The 22,561-nt window shown below is 40.7% G+C and overlaps 1 long non-coding RNA gene across 1 annotated transcript in view; it reads right to left on the bottom strand.

The window, feature by feature from the left end:
* Window positions 1-392: 392 nt before the first annotated feature.
* Window positions 393-22,561, bottom strand: part of LOC117550176 — a 42,464-nt gene continuing 20,295 nt past the window's right edge. Inside the window, exons 2-4 of the long non-coding RNA XR_004569584.1 lie at window positions 9,948-10,070; window positions 3,429-3,529; window positions 393-1,080 (exon numbers count right to left, since the gene is read on the bottom strand). This is a non-coding gene — a long non-coding RNA (uncharacterized LOC117550176). The remainder of the gene's footprint in view (window positions 1,081-3,428; window positions 3,530-9,947; window positions 10,071-22,561) is intronic.

Here is a 22,561-nt window from a genome sequence, read left to right as displayed (position 1 = left end):
ATTTGAAAATACACAGCCGGAAAAAATCTGCCACTTCCTTACAGAGCCTCTCCTCCAACACACATGAACGCGCACATGACCAATGAGGGCACGAGATAAGATTGTGCACAGATGGAAGGCTGACAGGCAGGTAGGCCATCCAGTTATTTTAGCCGGGCCGGCTAAAATGATTGGTCGTGCTTTTTACAGTACTATGGCCACAGATGACATTTCTTTATGGATTTTTTGTCAAAGCACTTAAGATATTCATTGCTATCGGGATGTTAAGAGCATTCCATGGAATATAACAAAAAGTGTATCTCGAGCCGGTTTCTCAAACTTACCTACCCCACCTTTAACATTAAAATAACTAAATAATGCAAAGTTATAATAATAAAACAATGTTCTATGAAACAATAAATAATCCAACATAATTAAAAAACAACACATACAAAGTCATATTACAAATTATACCTTGTATCTTTTCAACTGAACCAAATAGGTAAAACTAATGATAATAAAAAAATGAAGAAAAAACTAATTAAACATTTATTAAAACAATAGAATAATCATTAATAAAGAAATAATAACAAAACATCATGGTAAACAAAAAAGAAAAAAGGGTTGATTGCAATTCAAATTAACATTAAATTACTTTAAATGGAAAGTCATAATATTAGAATATTATACTTTTTTAATAAATTATAACCTTTGTTGATATAGAACAAACAGAGTTTAGCACATGGGCATTTAGGAAAGGGATATCATCCTCTCATCCTGCTCTGGACAGTAAACAGCAGAGGAAACCCACAGAGGACAGGCTTAGCATTCTCTTTCTGTCGACACACACACACACACACACACACACACACACACACACACACACACACACACACACACACACACACAGCAGTCATGTTGAGTGAGTCCAGCCAGCCTGGGGGCGTTGTTTGGCCAACATTAAACCGGGCTATCCCTCACTGGACACCACTTGGCTGCTCCTGACCCCGGTCTGCTCGCCGTCTGGCCACAGGCTTGTAGCAGTTGGCAGGCCCGCCGTGACTCTGGCACATGCCCACTCTTGAGTTCATAGCTTTTGACCTGTGTGTTGAGGGGATGTGTTTGGCTCATTCTTACACATATAAACATTAGAGTGTAGCCGAGGGCCAGTTTGGCCCGAGCAGCCGTGTTTAACAGGCTGACAACGGTTGAATTAAAACACCTGATGTTCTCAATCTGTCTGGGAGCCCGTTACAGCCACTGTCCTTCGGCACTCTGGGCACACAGACAGCATGTGGATAGTAACATTAAGTGATGCACTGCACTGAGAAAACACACTGATAGTGCACAAAGGGCTTCATAATCAACTTCATAATTTGGAAAATAGCTACTTTTTTGGTCGGTTTTCCACTTTTAAGCACCAAAGCAACCAGTTTAGCCCTGAGCCTGTTTTTCAGGTCTCAGGCTCGAAAATGACATTCCCAGAACAAATGATCATATCTTCCCTTCAAAAAGGGTTAAATTAATAATCTTTTTTCTCAAAATAATGATAAACCTGTGAGTTGGATGTAGAAAAGTCAGAATCAATATAGATGTGTTTTATGTGATTTGGGTGGAAATGGGGGTTTTACCGTTTCTCTGGAACCCATTGGTCGATTTTGGTGATTGACATATATTTTTGACCGTTAGAGCCAATATAATCGAAGGGGAATCACCCCACTCACACACAGTCTAAAACAAAAGGTGTGGGCTTCGTGCACACAGTTTTGCACCAGAGTGAAGCTGTCTCTAGGTCTGACTTCTAGAAACGGAAACGCAGGTTTATTAGTTATGGATTATCAGAAATAATTTCTAAGGGACACATACACATTGGATTAACCTATGGATTAACTTCAGCAGCGTTTTTATCGTTTTAATCCCATTGAAGACCACTTTTGACCAGACTACGACACAGGTGAGCCATGTTAGCGTTTTTAGCTACCTAGCACCATATGTGTTGATGTCTGTTCTTGTTATTATCTCTGCGAGTTCGTATAATTGAGTGATAATGAGGGTACCCTTCGATTCTGTGTCACCTCACGATGTGAAACGATGGTTTGAGATGTGCAGCAAAGATAAATAATAAGGTTTTGTGAGTGAATTTCGGTGCAGTCATCTGTTAGCATTTTTCGCTCGTTGCTAATTCAGAGGCTCAGAGTTAGCATTGTGGGGGGTTTTTTGAAAAAAAAATTAAAATGATCAATTAGATGAGTTTCTTCCCGTTACATGGATATAAAACATTCATAGTTTATTAAATGAACATGCCCTCAGACACTGTTTCCTGCAAGATGTTGCGGCAGTGCCCCGGTACCGGGGTCTCTCGTGCTTAACAGGTTAAAGGGCAAGACAAAGGGAGCTTTTGGAAAACAATGAGCCTACAGAAAACAAATTCCTGTTGCGTCATAACTTCTGTGATACCTCTTTTTCTTTTTTTTCTTTTCTACTTAATTGACCACACAGGATACACTATGTCAGGCAGGCTGTGTCTTACATTTTCACCGGATGTCGGGTCCAGTGCCCAGTTTTCCCGTACAAGAACGGAAAAGGTAACATTTAAATAGATATTTATTCGAATATATATCTCTGTCATTTCAGTTTGGAGGCCTTCACAAGAGCAACCTAGTGTTGACATATGTTGAAACACATAAATGGTTTAATGTACACATTAAAACTAGCTTATTGTCATCAAGGAGATTACAAATAGAGTGGTGCAGACAATATTCAGAACCCAACACATGACACAACACACACACGTCCTCATTCACAGATGAGACTATTTGACGTGATCGAAAATAACTTGAGTAACTTCTTAATGTCATATGGACATTGATGCATAAAAATAAGCATAAAAGTTAGAATTGGCTCTGTCGACATTGGACAAAAGCTAGAGATCCCGGAAGTGCTGGCCAATAGAAGCGAAGGTGTTACTTATTGATGCCATTATGTTAAGACAGTATATACAAAGAGTCCAATCGAGGCGTTTCAGGCAGGGGAACTTTGGGATTTTAGCATTTTTAGACATTAAATTGTGGTCAAAAGCATTTGAATGAGCCAAACAGGAATAGGAATTGGCAGTTATTTGAGCAGGCGAAATAGGAAATATTCAAAACATTGAACAATTCTTAGAAATTACCTTGATAGAATTCTTATTTTTCATACATACACACACAAACCCACACAGGTCCAATAATGCTCCAACCTGCATTTGGCCGTTCTTTCTTCATTATTGTGATGATTTACCAAAATAAAAGTATAGTGACAGCTCAAACAGATGACAAATTACCGCCAGAGGGGTGGAAACAGAGTAGTGAATCTTTACTATGGATAACAAACTTTGAATGTCAGAAAGCATGACGGCCACTGGTTCAGAGAGACAGATAGAGCCAGGCACAGTTGGCATGGATCCTTACCTGGGTGAGAGTGGTTGGCACTCCTCCAGTCAGCATGCTCCCCGTCAGCCATCTCTCCTCCCAGCCCTCCGCCCAGGCTCAATGCCCCACTTCCACTCACACTGGGGAAGTACATAGAGAGACAAGAGACGATAACCAGTCACTAATCAGGTAGTCAACAGATCAAACAAAGAAGAGGAAGGCCCTGTGTCCACATAGCGTCTTTTTATTTTGTTTCATGACAGTACAAGTACAACACTCACCAAGAAACAACATTCAGTGTCCGCCAGGCGAATCATTCCAACAAATGGGCTTTTCTGTCTTTGTTTTGATAGTTTCCTGTCCTCCAATTTCTACAGTGACGTCACCAGCACTTTTTGGGAAATGTTTTCAACTTGAAGCGCTATAGTATTAGTAGACGAAACTGGAATTGTATGCACAGATTTGACAACTTATTAATATTTTGCACTAAGCTGATTCATCTGGTTTTCTGCCTGAGAGAAAGTAATGTGCATGCACTCGGCGACAATTTCAAGCAAAATGACCATAAAACCACCAGATTTGATTTCTAAGAAGGCTATGATCTTTCAAATGGTGTATAATTGTGCATCTCCTATTTTATTTCTTATTAGAGTAAAAAAGTGGTATCATTAGTGATACAATGTACAGCCTTTTTAGTCTTGGTAACAGCATTGTTTAGGTATATTGCCTAAAACGATTTGTTACCAAACTTTCTTTTATTATTTAGAGAGTTGAATAGTGGGGGAAATCCCAACAGACAAAATCCACTTTAATAAAATATGTTTAATCAAAGAAAATATAAAAAGAGGGAATATTGACATTAAGGGGATTCAAATGTACTACATTGTTGTTTTATTCCGATCAGTACATTTTTATTCAGAGCAAAATGTGACAATATGCTACCATTTTCACAAAAAGACACATAAACAAATGGATCATATTGTGTTAAAGCTAAGAAGAGAGGGATGGAGAGAGGAAGGAAGAAGAACAGAGGGGAAAGAGGAAAAGCAGAGGGGGATAGAGATGGGGGGGGGAAAGCTCAGGAGGAGGAGCGATGAACTCCCAAAACTAATCTGAGTATAATCAGGGCACTGCCCCAGTGTCCTAACCCCATCCACACACACACACACACACACACACACACACACACACACACACACACACACACACACACACACACACACACACACACACACACACACACACACACACACACACACACACACACACACACACACACACACACACACACACACTAGAACTCTCGCGCCTACCCATAACCCCCACTGTGTGGGCGGTGGTGTTCCCCTGACCCACTTAACACATCTGGGTCAGCTGTATTCAACCACAGCTCAAACACACAAGCCAGGTACATTAAGATAAATGAACACACACACACACTTGGGTACAGATGAGTTTGTATCCACTACTCATGTGAACATGTAAAAAAAGATGGCTTTCATTACACTTGTCATGGTGGAGCAGAGCAGGTTGGACCCAAATGCAGGATGGACAATGGTTTTAACAGAAAAAACACATTTATTCAAAAACAAAAACAGCAAACAGACCAGAGGCCTGTACTACGAAGCTGGTTCAACATACAGTAACCTGGATATGTTTGAGTTAGCCGGTTGGCCTAATCCAAAACATACGCGCTCTCGCTAAGCGGTAATACGACGCTGGTTATCAAGTGGATCGCTCAAGCCAGCCGTGCCCTATCTAGTTAGGTGCGCGTTCACATGAAAGGGGTGGTATTTGTAGCATTCGACCAATCACAAACATGGAGAAGCGCACTGACAGTGCAGCGTCATACTTCCTGAATGAAAAGTGAACTTTAATACTAGTCAAAAATGAAGAAGTTAAACTTTAAACATCCATGACTTAAACACTTTATCCAGGATAAAAGCCGCATAGCTGCACCTGCAAGGTGAATACAGCTGGCAAAAGAAAAAGTGTTTGAATGCGTACATTAACAGGTTTATGATATCACTGCCCCGTCCAAGACACGATCTGACTTTAATTACATTTGACTTGAGTGTTTCGTCAACTTAATGTGTTGCTTAAAATAATATGTCTGCATACAGTATGTGACACTGTGAGTGTCGCACGGCCAGATACGGCTCAGCTGACTCAGATAAGGAAATATATGATACATTATGATGTGATATGAATGATAATGGGACACATCGACGTCTGCACTCACAGTGCTGCGGACTGTACGTAATGTTACTTTTATCCGGTTACTTATGTTGTAGCAGTTATTTAATTAAGCTTTCTTAACGCTAATGTTATATTGGTCAGATTGCTCTGAAGATGGTGAGAAGAGGTGATATTCTATTAATGTTCACGTTCACACAATCAGTGATTTTTGACGGCCGTCTTTCCTGCAACGGAGGTTTAAACAAAAGATGTCCTTTCTCCTGTAATATGACTTAATCGCTTTAAACTCCGCACACTGAGCTCTGATTGGTCAGCAGGCAGTGCTTTCACTGAGTTGATCTCTTAGCCTGCAACCTAACCTGGTCCCAACCAGGTTAGCCGCACAGCATAAGTTGCCATGGAGATCTAGCCCGCTAAAAAGAGAACCAGCGTCGTAGGACCGGAAAGCCCGAGTTTTCCCTGAAGTTAGCCGCTAAGCGAAAATCCTGCTTCGTAGTAGCCTACAGGCCTCTGAACTCCCCCATGTGTAAAATCAAAGGTCCAACAAACGCCAACAGAAAACCAGAACTTAAATACATGAAAGACTAATCACGAAGACAGAGCTGGGGAGTAAAGACAAATACAAGGTTACCAAGTAACCAAACAGGAGGGAAAACACAGAGACAGGAAATAAAAACAGACATCAAACTGGGAGTGAACACTTCACGAGAAAAAACTGGAAAACACAGACAGATCGTGACACTTCAAAATAAAACAGGAAAACAGACCATGACAAAAGCATTACAACTGTGACACATAGGTGCTGTTATGTGATGCTCATCCGAATGGTTTGACATCCAGGGTTCAGCATTGAGTTTTCTGAGCATCAGACTCTTTTAAAAGCCCAGTTCCAGTAGGAGCAGGGGCCGTATACACTTCACCGTATGTAGAAAGCATTGCAGACAGACATCTTGGAGAGCCAAAAGGTTGTCTTGCGAGTCGTAGCGCTGGATGTAAACGAGCAGTTTTTTTGGCGCGGAGGGACCGAGGCAGGAAGCGAGAAAAGGGCACATGAAGAGATCGGTTAGGCTTCTTAAACGCAGGGGTAGTACTGCCTGTATCGCTTCCAAAAATAAAAAAGGGAAGAAAAAAAAACAACTTTTGAAGTGTGTTTGTGTTTGAGGCGAGGGAGCAAAGGTGTGTTTTTGCGTTTGAGGCAAAAGCCAAGCAGGAGAATCTTCAGTTTGTGTGTGTGTGTGTGTGTGTGTGTGTGTGTGTGTGTGTGTGTGTGTGTGTGTGTGTGTGTGTGTGTGTGTGTGTGTGTGTGTGGTGTGTGTGTGTGTGTGTGTGTGTGTGTGTGTGTGTGTGTTGTGTGTTGGGTGTGTGTGTGTTGTGTGTGTGTGTGTGTGTGTGTGTGTGTATGGTGTGTGTGTGTGTGTGTGTGTGTGTGTGTGTGTGTGTGTGTGTGTGTGTGTGTGTGTGTGTGTGTGGAAGTCCCTCTTGCCAGTTTTAAAAAACATCCGTAGCCCAGGTAAATGGCACGCTGTCCTCTGCACATGCCCGGTGGCTTTTTCTTTCTCTTCACAGGGAGGAGTTCAGAGGGCCAGTTAGCACCATTCACAGTGAACCCCGAGGCTTCACTCACTCTCTCACACACACACACACACTGAAATGCATGCACAAAGATTTCTTTGAGCACGCACACAAGGCCACAAACACATTCACACATGCTCAGAGGCTCTCCTAAATTCATGCAGAGGCAGCACTTGTACATGCAAACACACACACATACGTGCGCACACACACACAGTTGGCCCGTGGCTAGAGTGTTCAAACAGGCGTGATATTGAAATCCAGCAGTCGGGAGAACAGTGGGTTTTGCTGAGGTCCATAGCAGGTTATTGATCAAGGTTAGTTTACTGTGAAAACTCTGCCTGTGGCCAAGGGCCATTCACACCAGAGGTACGTGTGTGTGTGTGTGTGTGTGTGTGTGTGTGTGTGTGTGTGTGTGTGTGTGTGTGTGTGTGTGTGTGTGTGTGTGTGTGTGTGTGTGTGTGTGTGTGTGTGTGTGTATGTGTGTGTGTGTGTGTGTGTGTGTGTGTGTGTGATCTTTGTTTACCACAGACACAGGACTGCAGATGTCAGTGTGAGTAAGTGTGTAGGTGTATGTGTGTGTATTTTTGCACGTATTGAAAGTTTATGAATAGACAACAGTGCTGTATGTACAGTGTTTCAGTACATGTGTTTATATCAGCGTATGCACTCCTTCTTGAAATAAGGTATTAAAAAGTAAAAATTAAACAATAGGGTCAGGTGTATAACTCCATCAGTGTTCATCAGTGGTCGGCACTTGAGTAATTCTGTGTGAAAGCAGGAACGAAGGGAAAGGGCGGTCTGTGTGAAGTGGTGGCTATTCTGGACTTGGCCAAAATATGTTAATGGTCCCATGTCATGCTTTTCCGGTTATTACCCGTCCCCTTGTGTGTCATGAAGGTTTTTATGCATGGAAACGGTCTGCAGAGTCACAAACCCTCAAAGTACACCCTGTAGGGAGTAAAACTCTAACACAGAAAATACCTGTCTATGCTGCCCCAGAACGCCTCGTTGGAGATTTCTCTTTTTCTTCCTGGGTACAGTGACGTGCCCATACCTAAATGGACCCATTGTTTTGACTTTTGGTCAGACCCACCAATCCCCCCCACCCCCACACAAATGCACGTGTGGCCCTAATCCTCTTCTGTACCTTTTCAACAAAGGCTTTTCTTTAAAAAAATGTTGAGCAGTAGCTGGCTACTAGCAATAGCTAACACAACAGTTAGCTTGTTGTAGCAGCCCTGAAGGACTATTAAGCTAACAGCGAGAATGGATGTGGTCTGGGGGACAGGGCGGATCGCCGCTGGGATGCCAGAGCTTTTTGGAAGCTCAATTCTGGCTGGCGCACACAGAAACATCCTGTATCTTCAACGATATTATAGAACAATTGTATACATTATTTAATATGAATAAGTCTCTTTGGAGTGTTTGTGATACTGAATGTGGGAACCCACTAGGCCCCAACATGGCAGAAAATATCTATAGGACGAATATAACAAATGTTTCAAATATGATTAGGCTTGTAATAATGTATTCAGAATGTTATAACAGTCTCAGGGAGGTGCTGTAAGTCCACAGTTCAGATGTGAGCTTTATAAGCAGAGAAGTTCACTGGTGGTGTGAGACTGCTCACTTTTCATGTTCTGTAGAACAAAAAAAAACTTTGCTGCAACACAGATAATCTCTCTGACACATAGAGAAACACACACATCGACCCTCACACACACACTCAACGTTTCTCTAGCGCTAACTAAAGCAGATGTGTGAAATGTGTCTGTTTATCTATTCAGGGTCGGAGGCCTGGCATCAAACTACCTTTATATGGAAATTCAACTCAAACACCAACTCACACCAAGAGACACATCCATATACAAGTGTGTGGAACAGGAGGGGGAGTCCAGCATGATCTCACAAGTCCTTTTGAGTCCATTGACACACACAACCTCATACATACACATGCATAGTTTTCACAGGAAGGCATATGCCGCCTGCTTTTGTCTTTGTACAGTGCCAGAGAAGTCAAAGCAACAAAAGTTTGACCTCTTCCTTCTCTCTCTCTCTTTTTACTTCATCTCCTCATACTTTCTCTTCCTAACACCTTCTTGCCCATCCATTATTTCAGTGAAAGTCATAAGGCAGTTCAGCCATGTATTCTTCTTCTTCACTACATGCATATATTTTAGTGTATAGGCCAGCAACTGTGATGCTAGCAGCACTGATCACAAACTCGCCTGCATACTTTGCATAAACCTGGAGGATAATGATATCAGAAAAGCAGTATATTTTCTTTGAGAACTTTTAATTTAGCTGTAAAAATGCTGCTGACGTGGCTCGATACCCCAATATGTATTTACTTAAACAACAACAAAATTAACATTGTTTGCTGTGATTTAATTGTACTGCACGTTGCATAATGATGCTGAAATAACAAGAAACTCATACCGATTAGTAAATGAAATTTGCAAGTGTTTCCGCAAGAAATTAGGCAAAAAACGTCAACTTAAAATGTGTGGTTTTTTAATAGAGATCGGATCGCCCATGTGAAAAATTAGCTTGTGAATCACAATAGATTTAGCATAGATTTTGAAGTCCCTGTTTCCACAGAAATGGCACATAGTAAAGGAGATGTTTAGCTTAATGATTTCCAATTTGGGTAAACTCTTTTCTGCAACTCTAACTCCCTGGCTGCAACTTAGTTTCATGCTTCCTTTGCGTTATAAAAAGAACTGAAAAGCTCAAAACACTTCGAGTTCAAATCTTGAAGTGAACAAGATATTAAAAACTTACCAAAAAATAGGGGATCCGTTGCTACATCTGGAGATGAACTCTCGACTCTTGTCCATTCTTGTAGCATGTCTTGTTTTCCAGTGGTTAACAGGCGGACAGTGATGTACAGTAGCAGCAGCAACCCTAAAAGGCAGAGGGAAAAAAATCAACACAAGGTTCAACTGCAGAAATCATCAATATACAGGTTCAATGCCTAATCAGTACAATCACTTAACCCAAATTGTGCTATAAAAAAAAGTCTTCAAACTAGAGCCTATGGTCAACCAAGGATAAATAAATATATGATTTCTTCATTATTCTTCAATACGTAAGTTGACCACTGGGCCAATTCCCCCAAACCTTGGTACATTTAATTAACCCTAAAACCATTCATCATCCAGCAAACTATTGTACTTGTGTAAATGACGAAGAGCAGAAATATGGTCACTTTGCAGGAATGCCCTCTCTCTGAAGGTCTTAAATCGGAGGAAAGGATTGCATGAACAAACAGACACATTCACACATGCAATTCCTCCATCCCCTCTCCTCCCCCCTCCTCTGTCCGGTCAGTGTAATGGATGGTGAATCCGTTGCTTAGTCATGCATACAGCTGACAAATTGTCCCTCTCCGAGCACGGCCCCGCCGCCGTGTGATTTGTGAAAGACGGCTCAGATTGAAAAAGGGCACTGAGGATACAGGCAAACTAGTCTGAAAAGGTGCATTTGAAGAAAATTATATATCTGAGAGCTTGAAGGCCGCCAGGGTGTGGATGGGCTGCTCCTGTGTGTGAGTGTGTGTACGTCTGAGTAAGATTGGAAATATGTGAGACGTGTTTCAGCAATGACCTTGCTGTGTCGTGGACAATGAGAATTTTGCTCTAGTATATGTTTATGGTGGTAAATCTGAATTTATTTGACTGCTTTAACTATGAGATAGCCCGAGTAGTGTGGACCAATCCCCATTTAAAGCGTATAACATGACTACAATTCAGTCTGCCGTCCCTGTTTTTAGTAACATATAACCTACATACTACTGACTACTTAATGGACTACCCATTATTCCCTTTTATTATAATATAGTATTCTTACTGGCAGATTCTGCTTCACTGGAGTTAAGTGTGTTGAGTGAATTGATTTGTCTTAAAAACTACATTGCTACAATATTAAATGGCTACCAAATTGAGGCTTTTAAGAGCGCTATGATTTAACTGATTTCCCCATTTTAGCTGATTCTTAACCCATAATAATATATAATATATATAATGTTGTTATGTATGTTTTTTATCAAGTTAATAGTAGTATTAATAGTTTTGAGCTTCTATTAATTATTTATGTCCTGTACGGCTGTAGGGCTTATTTACAGTATGGTGTCATGATCCCATTAGTTTATCTGTTTCCTGTTTTATTTGGAAGTTTCCTCAATCTGTGTCATGTCTGTTTTTACTTCCTGTCTTTGTTTGTTTTCCCGCCTGTTTAGATTGTCTGTCCTGGCCTTATTAGTTACACCTGTTTCCCATCAGCCCTGCAACTATGAAGGTAGATATGGTGCAAAATGCGAGAGCTTGTAAAACCCGATGAGCTTGTGTGCATACATTAACACTTGTATAAAATATCCACGTATATGTGAACCAAATGTAAAGTCACAGAAGAAGAAAAACGTTTTGTAGCTTGTAGGAAAAAAATGAACTTAGTGATGAAATGTTCACTTGCAGAAAAATATATAGATATTTTTAAAATATATTTTCCATTACAACTGCAACTTGGTTATTACAACCTCTCAAATCAGTCATTACAACTTCACGAATCTGCTCTGTGGCAGTATAATTCGACGAATCTGCGGCCTTGACTTTTGCTACACTTCTTGCGTTTTGTTTTAAAACCATTTATAATTTAGAAATTGTTGGCACAAAATAACGGGTTGCGTTCCTGGTCATTTTTCAAAAATAATATCTGAACACATTAAAGCTGGAAATGTGTCATGATTTACTCGATTCATTGGGATAGCTAGCTTTGTGTTTGGCAAACTGGGAACTTCAGAGACTGTTGACCCAAAAAGAACAACAGCATAATTACCGCTGGTGCAAAGTCAGAAAGTGTTGTAAAGGCCCAGACACACCAAACTGACACCAAAGAACACGTCCCGACGGACCCGATTGTTTTGTCGCCTCACGTCTCCTGCGTCTTGGCCAACAGTCACACTGGAACACACCGCAAAGACTTCAGCCGACGGCCAAGAAGCACATACGAACTGCGCATGCGTGAATGGCAATAACTCTCCTTACCAGCAGGCGGCGGTAGTGTGTATTCGTCATTCAAAATAGGCAACAACCGGAAGACAGACTGCGTGATAACCGAGAGAAGAGGAACAGGCTGCGTGATATAAACAAACAACTAATAGCGTGTGCGTTCCATTTTCACTCTACAGCGAGAAGCTCATGGGGCTTTCCCGAACCTGTGTCGAGAGCTGGAGTTAATGAAGTCTCAGATTTGCCTTCTTAATAGTTTGTTTGGGTCGCTCACTTCCGTTTCGCTTCTCGTGCACTGATTCGCTAGCTGAACAGCAAATCAGAGTGATTTATTTAGCCGACGGCGGCGGAAGGCGGCGGCGGCAGGTGTCGGCACGGCCGAAAAGACACGACGGTGCAGGACACACCAATCTGAGTAGGGCGACAGGATGCTCATCGACGGCCAGACATCTATCGACATCTATCGACGCTGAAAATCCATGTAAGTAAAAAGTTGGGGGGGAGGTATTGGTCAAAAAAACATCAGACTTTAAACTTACTCTTTCCGAGCAATCAACTAAGTGTTTTTAACAAAGCTAAAAATGTATGCACATTTCACATTTTGACGAAAAGAGCGATGTGCCCAGAGGTTTGTGTTCCACCCATAGTATTGAGGAGGTTTTTGTAATTGACATACAATGTAAAACTAAGTAATACATTGTTATTTGTCTATATTTGCTACACGTACAACTATACAAGTGTCGAAAAAAAGCCACTGTTTTAACCACATTTTATCAGGTTAATTGAGCTAATGCTATGCCATAGCCGCGGGAAGTCATTTTGCTCAGGGGGTGCTGCCAAAAGTGGGGAGGGAGCCGCTTACATTTTTTTTTAAAAGGCGGTGCCGGGCCCGAGCCGCATAAATTGTTTGTTAAAGGCGAGACACCGCAGGCAAAAACATCGTTTTTCATGCACTGGTCAATTTTGAGATGTTGTGCTATTTTGATTCCATAACATGTTTTCTTTCAGGCTTTTAGAAGGAAAACGTACAAAATACACATTTAAGTGTTAATTTTACTATAGTTTGTCTATTTGCATCTGTATATTTCTCCTAAATTCACCAAAAGTTAGCATTCTAACGTAACATAAAGTACCGCGACTGCTGATTGCACAATGTCATCGTTGGAAAAGCTCCGTCTCTCCTGCACAATCTCATCGGATCCAAATATGGTCATTTCCTTTGTATCGGCAACCAATCGTGAAAGCACAAAAGGGTCTTAAACCAAGAAACGAAATCTCATTGGCTGGTGTCAATTTCTGACAACGTGATTCGTTCAGATGCGTCGCGTGGTGTGCTAAAACACTTCCTGGTTAGCTTTCCGCTAGAAATTGAAACTCAAAATGGCAAAAGAACGGCGAAAAAACGTTCACAGAGAAGACAACAACAATTGTCACTTGCATGAAGCAAGGTTATACAAAAAACAAATGACCCCGAACATGAAATACCTTCACGGAGTGCGTCGAGGCGCAAGCTGTCATCCAAAGAACAGGAGGGTTTAGCTAGCGCTTCACTGCAATCTTTAAAGGTCATTTTCTCAAAATGAGTTTTTTCTCCTACTCTGAGTCCGAAATGTCCACTTCAGTTGCACTTACATACACCAAACCTTCCAGTTATATTCCTATCAATATTATGAAGGTTTTTACAGAAGGGTTTGTTCATATATCATTCATAGCCTGAATTATATAAGATTTTATACCTAGAAACATGGCGAAAATTGATATTTTAGGGCTGTTGACAGTATTTTCTGATTTATGGAATGATACAAAGAGATATCCAAAATCCCTTCTGTAAAAGCCTTAGATGCTAATATGACTACAAAATGAAACGATAATTTTGAACCTGGCTTTATCCAAAGTTCAGATTTCGGTTCCTGAAATGTGTTAAAATATGCGCAAATGTAATGCGATAATGGAAAATTTGCATATTCAGAAAACTTGTAATATAAGAAACAATTGCCTTATTGTAGGTAATTAACTGGATAAATTACCCTATTCACCTGGGGTGTCTCGCCTTAACTAGGCTTAATAAACCATTATAGACCTACATCACTTAGCAACAGCTGCACATGCCCACATGCTAACTATGGGTCTTACAAACCTACATAACATTACAAATAGTCAGAAAATATTATTTACAATATTAATAAAACTATGAATTCAATTTTAACTGATTGACAAGGCAAAACACTGCACAGCGGCAGCAGCATTAAAGGACAAATATCGTCTTACCTTGTGTTGGGGCTTCACAAAACTCCAAATGTAGCCTGGGGTGGCACTAATGAAGACCCTCATTAGAGCAGATACATCCACATTGTCCAACATGTTACTATGGACATGCATTAAAGTCAGATGTGTCAGTCTCTTCTGTGTCATATTACTCTAGTTGTAGAGGTGGTGGGCTGAGGAGTAGCTGGTGGTCCACTCTTTTTATTGGGTTGTTTGTTGGAGAAAAAAAATCCAAAATCCTTTTTTGCGCCATTCTAATAATATAATAATAATAAAGTAACAAAACAAAAAGTAATAATAATCATACAGATACATAGGCTGAAGAAAACAAATTCTAGAAAGTTGTCACTCTGCAGTGTGTGTGTCGCGTCAATTACGTCACTCTCCCACGACCTACGACCTAGATGACTCGGATTTTATTTGGAAAATCAATTCAAGCCACCTGATATATACAAATATATACTATGACTATTATATGCTACTGTATACAGCTAATTTTATTTTAAGTAAAATCATAACTATTTTATGCAGTTTAATCATTTTTATTTAGGTGGTAACTCAGTTTTTCAAATGTACACCACTCGCCAACAGGGGGTGCTGCAGCACCCCCTGCACCCCTACTTCCCGCGGCTATGTGCTATGCTCATGCGGACGATAACGTTGCTAGCTAGCTAACAGCAGCTAGTATCACTTTTGTTCAGGGCTCAGAAGCCTCATTCAATCTGAGACAACGTTAGCATTGCTAGCTAGCTAACAGCAGTGATCGTTACTTTCGGTGAAACTCATGGTCAAAATTCACACATGGAGCATATTTTCAACGTGTATGAAATGGCAGTATACTAAGAGAAGTGTTTAAATGAAGAAAAAGCTGTTTTGTAAATATAATCACCAGAGTTCAGCCAAGATGGTGATTTCCGGTAACAACATCATTGTCTCAGCAAAATGATTGCACTGCATAAGTTTGCGTGAGGGAGTTAGGACCATGTTCCGTTTACTTGCCAATATTTCCTAAATTTCGGGTAAAAAAATGCATTCCGTCACAATCCAATAGCAATTAAAAATATAGTGTAGTTAAAGATAGTTGAGTTTGACATTAGTTTATTGTTTTAGACAATACAGTCTTTTGGACTGATAAGGGGGTTAAAAGTATCACTAAAACCACTGCAGAAACATGAAAAATAAATCTTGTCGTTTTCAGCATCCTTGTAACCTAAGAAACCTGGTGTACATAAAGTAAGGCAGTACAGTACTGACTCAAAGCTGAGAGAATAATCACACGCTTTATACTACCCAGACGTAAGCACATGCTCCTAATGTGATCCTTAAAATCTCAGACCAGCACTGCAGAGCTTTCATAAATTAGCCTACTTTATGACAAGCCACTAGCCATTAGGAGGAAGAAAAAAAAACGATATCAAAGATGAAAAGACAAAGAAAATAAAGGTACATAGGGGCTGGAGGGAGGTGAAAGGGACCCTGGCACATTCAGAACACTAAACGGAGTGTTGTGCCAAGTCTGCCTGCCTCCCCTCTCTCACCCCCTACTCCCACCCAATCCTTTCTCTTTCAAAGGACCATGGGAGGGCTGCAGCTTTTAGTCATAAACATCTTGCGGGTAGGTCTGCACTGGGCCTTTGCCACGTTACACATTTGCTTATATGAGGGAAAAAAAGAGGCAATTCTGGCACAATATCTACTTCTCTCCCTTTTTCTCTGTCTGATCGTTCCTTGAGGCCAGAGTTGAGGCTGTGATAGAGATTAGGACAGCAGCGCTACTGACAAGGCAGCTAAATCTACGCCGGCTGAAAAACCTGGCAGTAGTAGTGTTTGGAGAAGGATTGTTTAAAGAGAAGGCTTTGACTAATAGCGAGGAGAGAGACGAGGAGCTGGGTCAGGAAATGGACCGGGCCAGAATGGTTGATTGGGGAGACTGATCAGTTATGATTTAAGGCAGATGTAGGGCTCTCGCACGGCTGACTTAAGTTTATAAAAATAGTGCGTGTGCCTAGAAAGTACATCTGCATGTGTGGCTGAGGGTGTCAGAGGTATGCAGCCCAGAGGGACTCATGCACATTACACTTGCAAAATGCTGAATACACAACACGGCCGCACAGTCGACACAATATAGTGCCCATATGCCTGTGATGGCATCCAGATGTGTGGAATGGATGAAACGACATGGCAGGGAGCCATGCTGATGAAAATCACTCTGGGAGAGCTTTGGTAAATCAGGAGGATTTCCCCCAAGAAACACACTATTGGTCCCAAGAGATTCAGATATTAACGCCCCGGGTGAATAAGGTCTAATATAAAGAATCCATCAGGAGTATGGAACAAATATATATATATATTAATTAAGGTATATGTTATTATTGGAATAATGCTAGATCATGTGCATGCATATCTTCCTATGGTTTCACTATGTGTTCAATAGAAACACATGCATACAAATAAAATAACACTGTAATCCCCCCCACCCCTTCTTCTATTGTGTATTTGTGTTTTACCTGAACATTGTTGACTATTATTTACTGCCAGATATCGTAATCCATAAAATCATAACTCACGAGTTGACTAATTGTTTATACCAATGATATGAACCTACATAGTAACTTTTATTGTCATACATGTAGAGGAGACAGGAAATAAAATTACTCATAGAGTAAAGCTACCTCAAAATAATACGGTACTTGTAAAATGTATTCAATTACTTTCCAAGGGATCAGTTGGGTACTGATAGCATACATTTGGACTGGACACCCCTAACCTCATACAGTCATACTCACAGAAAAACGGGTCAAGATTACACGGTTTGGGTTAAAACTTGATTTTTTTGTGTGTGTCTTTAAAATAAGCAATCTTTGGTTTGTTTTATACCTGATTGCAGGAGTGTTTTCTGTATGTTTTACTGATCGACTTTTTTTTAGGCGACGTCACCCTGTTCCCAGATCCCCAGAAGTAATTTAGGTCGGACTGTATTATTAACACTGATCTGAATGATGGGCTAGAGGAATAAGACCCAAATTACATATGAAAGTTAATTATTTACCTAGACTTTAACATCAGCTACTTATTTGCATGTGCTGAAACACGTCTGGTCAACATACCAAAACAGGTGATTAACCTTATCTAATGTTTATGTATAAAACATTTTGAGGAGTTTGGGTGTAATGCATTACACTTCCTTCAAATCCACTTGTTTCTAGTCTCCTTTGCAAGACTTTCAGAAAAGTATCCGTGTATATTATCAAGCTTCACTGGGCACCACAGTAGCCCTTCAGAAGAATTTCATGCCAACTGACCCAAGGTGTAATTCATTTAATTGTAAACTTTATTGCAGTGACTGTTGCTCTGAAGCTGTGTTGCCAAAGCAGTATGCAAAGGGCACGTCAAGATAATTTGGTTTGAAAGCATTTATTATACAATAAAACACAGCTGCAATTCCAACGATAATGTAAAAGCTCTGCAGATCATGCAAAAGCAAAGTCAGAACACTCTAATAATTATTCCTTGTGTACTGAATGAGTGTTCCTATATGTGTGTGTTGTTTCTTGCCCTATATAGTGACTCTTCCTGCTTCTCTACACCCACCACCTCACAGTTGCAGATTAGGCCGCTTAGCACTCACCACAGGGCGAGCTAATCACCAAGGAAAGCGAGAGAGAGAGAGAGAGAGAGGGGTAGACATAGAAAGGGGAGTGGTGCTTAAATGCCCCCCACCTCCCATCTCCAACCACCCGACCCCCGCCAATTCCCGCCCCCGTACTGCCCGCGGGGCATCGTCACGGTGACAGCGGTGTGACAGTAATCTTCCAGTGACACTTTTCTGTCTTCTTTCTTTTTTCTATTTTTTAATGGGGGGGTTGAGAGAGAAAGGGGGGTGGGGGGTGGCAGGGAGGGTTATTGTCACCCTCCCCTACACACACACACACAACACCCAGAGGTACCGTGACACTTAAACGATTGCCCCCGGAGAAGGCAACAACACGGCGGCAAAATGCCGAGTGTTTGCCAGCACCAGACCAGCCAGAGATGCCTTCTCCTCCCTCGCCTCCAAAAATACTTCAACACAATGCATCTGATAATAGGTTTATGCAATGATGCACCGGCGCCTGGTAGTGCATCCACCCCAACATCACCCACCACCACTACCAAGTTTTTTTTAAAAGGGTACAGGAGCACTCTGATTTATTTTGTCCTTTAGTAGTACCACTTTATTTGGTAATATTACAATCTATGATGGGCCTATATACCACATAATAACATCTGCTTACAGATTGCCATTTGCCACATACCTCCTCTCATGGTAGTAATCCACAATTTCTAGAGATGTAACAGTAATCCGATACAGCTTTTTTTTTATGTAACTGTAAGGGAATACTTTTTCTTGTCCTGATTACGTAATCCTGTTACAAGTAATCCATTGCTCCCCAAGCCAGCTGCTTCTACATCAATTATTGCATCAATAACTAAATAAGGGATAATGAAATCAGCAAAAAAAGAAAGAAAAGTGCAAAATGCATTGACACTGCTGCAGCTTCATCAGAGTCAAAATGGACAAAGACATAACACTGATGAATGATGAAGACGTGCAGTAGTAGTGTCGAAATGGAAGTCTGGTTACAAATCAATCAGTGTGCCGCAGTCCCTGTGACACGTAATTTGATAAACTACTTCATGTCTTAGATGTAAATTAAAAAAAATATCCCCAATATCCACCAAAATACAGAGGTCAGGAGATGTTTTCAATAATAAGATGTATTCTATTTAATTTCTTTTTTGCTGTCATCTAGTCCCCTGACTGAGCTTCAAGCCCATTAATTCCTGCTTAAATATTAAAAATGTGTAACAAATATATAGGTAAAAAAAAGAAGCTAGGCACACACACATGTTGGACTAAGTCATTATGGTGGCAAGACATTTTAATTAGGTCTGACCCAAAATCTATTACAGAGTGTGTGTAATGAAGGAACAGGAGGAATAAACTACTAAGGCTATTCTAGTAAGTCGGCAGGCTTGGGGAGTAATGGATTACATTTATTGGTACTATGTAATCAGGATACAAAAAAGGTAACTGTATTCCCTTAGTTACATGAAAAGAGACATAGATGTTTGTAACATCTATAGGATAATACTTTAAGTGTGAATCTATACGCCTACTGCCTGAATCTGCTTTGTGGTTTTGACTTTCTTTGGTTCAATTGTTCAGTTTTTAATTCAGCAGGTGAACCTATATGTTCATAAAATAGTGTGTGTCAGCCTAACTATGTGTATTAAACTAAACAGAGCATTTTCTGTCAGCTCAGATTTTATTTCTGCTTTTTTAAACTGTAGTATGTGCTCATGTGTCTCATGTTTAGGCTGCTGCCTGAATATGCTGAATGAAAGGCAGCTTTTCTATCAATAAAATCTCTGAGCAGAGGACGCATTTTATACTAAATATCTTGGTTTCTTATTTTTCTAAGGTTACATTTGTCTGTTGTCTTACACAATACACTGATATTCAGGTAATCAACAGTAACGGAAAGTAATCATGTTACATGACTTTTAAATAGTGGTCCTCAGATAAGGTTACTGACATTTTGACTCATTGTAACGGAACACATTTGAAAAGTAACCATCCCGACCCTGTTAGTAGGAGGAATACATTGTTGCTTTTGGTCTATAAGTGAAAATGGCCAGCCAAAAATAACCATATAAAACATTCCCCAACATTATCCTTTATTTAACGGCACTGCTCTTTGAAACAGAGAATAAATGTACCAGAAGAATGAGACAAAGGTCATGAAGAAGCACAACCTTAGCCACACACTGCGCTTAGTTATGATCCCAAAACCACCTGTTTATTGTTACTTATTCTCTTCCCTTGTTTGAATTGGCGCACACGTACACATTTATCTCCTCATTGAGCACAATGAGGAGCGATGTGTCTACGCATGTGTCAGTAAGCAGAAGGTAGCACTCCAGACAAAAGGAAAAGGAGCCAGATTTAAGAGCATTGTCGCTTGGTGTGCGCCAAGCATCTCCATAAATCCTAATACACACTCATTCCCCGTGGAACCGGGGGGAGAAAAAAGAAAGGCAAAGAAAGGGAGGGAACAAATGCATTTTCTTCTTATCTATCTGTCTTTCACTCTCCTTCCCCAGTGAGGGAGACAGAAGGGAATAAATGGCTCCCCTCTTCCTCCTCTCCTCGGTGTGGGCTGACAGCGCAGCAGATGGTGGTTTAAGCAGTGAATTTATGAGCGCCACAATCTTAATGTTGCAGAAAGAAAAGAAAAGGACTCGCATCAAACGCCACTGACAAATGCACTTGCTAATATTAATGCACTCCTCATTCATCCAATATGCTGCCTAATTGCTTTTCTGTACACAGTAATATGGCACCTGCTGCTCAAGTCCGGTGCTCGCATCAGGAGAGGGTGTAAGGGGGGGGGGGGTAGAGATGTGCAAGTAGAGAGAGATGAGAAAGTCTCCCCCTCTCTCTTGCCGTCTTTCTTTCTTCTGCCCTTTTTTTCCCTGTGATGAATGCAAGGCTGTGGATCATGCGCCAGACCTGTCAGTGTTCCTAATTAAAATTGTATACTTACAGGCTCAGGGAAAAAAAGGTGGAAAGCACTCAGTAAACAATCAGTTATGAGAGTAGAGGAAGGGAGAGGCCCAGCACACACACTCCTCACACTTTAAGTACAGCATCATACGCTGACAAAAAATCTGTGGACTTTATTAGAGCTTAACAAGCCCGAATCCGAAAAGGGCCTAAAAAAAGCTGCGTGACGCCCACCTTTGCTGCAAGAGAGAACTCTTTCATGGGCTCTTGTGGACATGCCAAATGTAATAAAAGCACAAAGGCGGTGTGGCTCTGTCACCTTCAAAGTGTCGGGGCCTGAAGCGGTTTCACAGAATCGTTGGACTGAGCCAGAAAGTTCGAACGTGCCTTACATTTCTCCGAAGTTCCAGCTAGTGACTGGTGTCGCAGCGCTGAGGGTGATTGTAATCTGAGAAGGAAATCAGAGCAAACTCATTATCAAAGAAAACATCCGAAGACTTTATTTATCCTCGGGAGATGATCCTGTTTTCTTGACAGTTGCTCCACTTGAAAGATGAATTACAAATATAATAGAAAGTACAATTAAAATACATTCATGAATGTAAAGACAAAGTAAGTATGTGTCATACAAATTACAATTAAAATATGTATATACATGTAAAGTTAAAGAAAGTATGTGTAATAAAAAAGAAAATATTGAAACGTAACTCAATTAAAGAATGTGCACATTTTATTGCAATATATGACATGTATATTACGATTTATACAGGCATGTAAATGTATTTGTAAGAAACTATTTTAGGGTTTCAAATAATATTTGTATCATAATTTACTTTAAAGAATCCATGCCATATGTTAGTTGATGTTGTATGAATGAATCAGTGCTGATATATTGCACATTATCCCCATCACTGCAATACTAGAGGCTGCTTTTCCTGGTATCAACTTGTTTTATCTTCATTATTGTTCATGCACTGAAATCTGACTTTTCAAACATCAGGCCCATGCATGTGATGATTCCAGTGCTTTGCATCATGTTCGTGGTCCATCTGGGGCCTGTAGTAGCCCCCTGTAGCCCCACCATTATCTGCCCTCCAGCTGCTGTTAAATGCACTAAATTGTAAAATAATGAGTTTGTAAATTGCAAGCAATTACGGATGTAAATTAAATAAATCCTCCAAACTATAGATTGTCCTTTCTCCTCACATCAACAGTTAATGGATGCATGTTTGATGGAGAGTAGCAGGTATTTCCTTGTGTGCTGGGATGAGAAACTGAAAATGCATTTTGTTTGTTTGAGGCATCAGAGGCTGGGAGGAGATGAATAGGGATTTGATGGAACAGAGTGCAGCAGTTCTGGAATGAGAGGCGCAGAATGCTCCACTGGTTGCTGGGTGGATGATCAATGCAGTGCGATGAAGGAGGGCAGTAAATAAAATCATCAACGGCAATGTGATCTACTGCTGGAATGTGACGTAACCTTAAATATAAAATACTGAAAGTCAGTGATCCAGGGGTCAAGTCTAAAAATAACCAGTCACTAAATGAAAAATGGGATTTTTACTATACAAAAT

The sequence above is a fragment of the Gymnodraco acuticeps genome, unplaced genomic scaffold, assembly GCF_902827175.1.
Source record: "Gymnodraco acuticeps unplaced genomic scaffold, fGymAcu1.1, whole genome shotgun sequence".
Classification (NCBI taxonomy): domain Eukaryota; kingdom Metazoa; phylum Chordata; class Actinopteri; order Perciformes; family Bathydraconidae; genus Gymnodraco; species Gymnodraco acuticeps.
This window is presented reverse-complemented; position numbering and strand designations above follow the sequence as displayed.